This window comes from Anas acuta, chromosome 24, assembly GCF_963932015.1.
Source record: "Anas acuta chromosome 24, bAnaAcu1.1, whole genome shotgun sequence".
Lineage (NCBI taxonomy): Eukaryota > Metazoa > Chordata > Aves > Anseriformes > Anatidae > Anas > Anas acuta.
This window is the reverse complement of record NC_089002.1, coordinates 2,767,494-2,770,260: the sequence shown is the minus strand read 5'-3', so window position 1 is coordinate 2,770,260 and position 2,767 is coordinate 2,767,494.

The window sequence follows — 2,767 nt, the reverse complement described above, 5'->3', positions numbered from 1 at the left end:
CTCAATCCCAGGGGATGAGCTTTACCCTGAGGCGGAGACTTTGAGGCTGCTCAAGCTTCAGTTTCGGGGGCTGGAGTTAGGCTGGTGGTGCGGGGCTGGATTTAACCCCATGAAGCACACGAGTTCTTCCCGGGAGCCAGCCCAGGAAATGCGTTTTATTTTTTTCCAAGTAGGTTATCAGGAAAAGAGGGGGAAAAACGTCCCAATTTCAATGCTGAGCATCCCACCGAGGACACGTCACCACGGTGCCACAGGCAGTGGCCAGGCATTCCCCATCCTGCTCCGATAAACGGAGGGATGCCAGCCCAAAATGTGAGCATCCCAGTGGGACCAGAGGGGAGCCCAACACACGGAAACTCCTCACCCCAAAATTTAAGGGCCAGAGCCCTTGGGTTCCCAGCACGTGCCCTGCCCGGCAGACAGCAGCGCTCAACCTCCGGGGCTTTTGGTCCGTGCTTTGAAGTGGTGATACATTAATTAATTAAAGAAGCAACTGGGACGTGCGTTTTTCTCTCCTCTCCCCCCCTCCTGCAAATTCATTTCCATGATGTTTTTCACGTGGGAAGGCAGGCTCGTGCCTGATAAGCCGGGCTGAGCTGCGGGTTTGCAGGACGGGCTCCTGCTCGGCACAGCGACCGCCGGGCAGGGATGGGGAAGCCAGTTTTTTTCAGCTGCTTTTAGAAAGGAATCATTTTTTAATTAGTGAATCCATTCTGGAGAAGTGTTGGAGTTTTACAATGTTGTAGCTGTTCTTGGTGTGTTGCCTAGACTTGGATGTTCTGGCCATAAGAAAATATTATTTATGGCATCGCTGCGCGCAGCTCTTTTATATTATAATTCGGGAAAGGAAGTCGCTGTTCCCACCAGTGGACGAAGAATAGCAGAAACCAGGATTATGAACTTCTGAAGGAGGAACAAAAAAAAATCCTAATCGGCAGGGCTGAAAAAAAAAAAAAACACCCAAAGCCAGAGCGGGGCTGGGATTGCCACGCTCCAGAAGGAGCTCAGCCCAGCATGGCAGGCGCTTGGATGGCCGCCGCCGCGCCGAAGCCCGGTCCCGCAGACGCTTTCTGCACGCACTTGGAGCTCGGCGCAGCGGTAACCCCATTGTTACTCCCCTGCGCAGAGTTCCATGTGTTCCTAAACATTTGCAGATCAGGCTTTTATTCATGGGCTAATGCACGCTTGTTTGCTCATGCCTTACTCAGCCTAAACTCCTATTGAACTCAATTAAGTCTGTCATCTCCAGGAGCAGTCAATGTCATTTTTGCCCAAGTAAGGGATGAGTAACGAGTGCTCAGAACGGCCCTTGGAGAATAGCAGCCATTTTGTTGCAGTTTTTGGTCCAGATTCTTACAGTTAGCACCAGGCCAAGGGTGGAAGAATGCGATACGGCTTTATTAATCATCCCCGATTGCTGAATGTGCTGGATGCTCCGGAGATGGTCGCCTTGCAGGATGCAGCGTTGGCTGTCTCGTCCCGAAACGCTTGACTACAACCCAGTTCGGCACGAAAATTAGAAAAATATGGGTTTTGAAAGGGATGGGATGCAAAGAGCATCCCTGCCCCGAGCGGAGCGCCGGGAGGATCCCGCTCCCCGATTCACCTCCGCGTGCGCCCCACCATGGCACAACCCAACGTGGCCGGGTCCTGGGCACGTGCCAGACCCTCTGCGCCGTGGAGCCGGGGTTTTGTGCCTCTTGCTGCCCAAATTGGGGCCACGGCTCCTGGCAGAAGGGCTGGGTCACGGCCAGGGCCTCGCATGCAATCAGCCGGCTGCGGCTTAGCGCGTTACCACCCATCGGCTCGCTCGTAGGAACTGACCGCGGCCCCGCTGCTGGCTGGGGTCCCTGGGGAAATCACAGCCTGGGCTGAGATTTCACAGCCCGGGTACTGGGGGGAGCCGGGGGGGGGCTCATGGGGGGCTGCGTGGGGACGTGGAGGGGTTGGGAAGGGGGTGAGGGTGTGGGGATGAGGATGAGGAGGGGGTGAAGGTGTGAGGCAGGGCGTGAGGGTGGTGGAGGTGTGCGGAGGGGGATGAAGGTGTGAGGAGGGTGATGAAGGCCTGAGGAGGATGATGAAGGTATGAGGAGGGTGATGAAGGTGTGCGGAGGGGGATGAAGGTGTGAGGAGGAGGATGATGAAGGTGTGAAGAGGATGATGAAGGTGTGCAGAGGATGATGAAGGCGTGCAGAGGATGATGAAGGTGTGCAGAGCATGATGAAGATGTGCAGAGGGTGATGAAGGTGTGAGGAGGGTGATGAAGGTGTGCACCGGGCGATGCAGGCGTGCAGATGAAGGTGTGCGGGGCGGGATGAAGGCTTGAGGGAGGAGGATGAAGGTGACCCCAGGAGGACGAGGAGGTGCAGGGGGATGAAGGTGTGCGGGGTGGGCGACAAAAGCCGTGCCGAAAGCCACCAAGGCGAGCGGGGGACCCCCGGCAGGAGGGCAAGGGGGGGGGGTAAGGACGGGAGGAAGAGGAGGAGGAGGAGGAAGAGGAGGTGGATGAAGGCTCCTAGAGGGCGCTGCCGGGGCCGGGCTGCCCTTTGCTCACCAACTCCCTGAGGAGGGGAACGAGCCCCGATCCCCCCCCCCCCAGAGCCTCCCCTCGGTGCCCCGACCCCCGGCGGGCCTCGGCGCTGCCTCCCCGAGGCCGGAGGCCGGGCAGGGAGGAAGAGAGGAGGAGGAGGAGGAGGAGGAGGAGGAGGAGGAGGAGGAGGAGGAGGAGGAGGAGGGCGGAGGGTCGGCCCTGCCCCGCCGCCTCCTG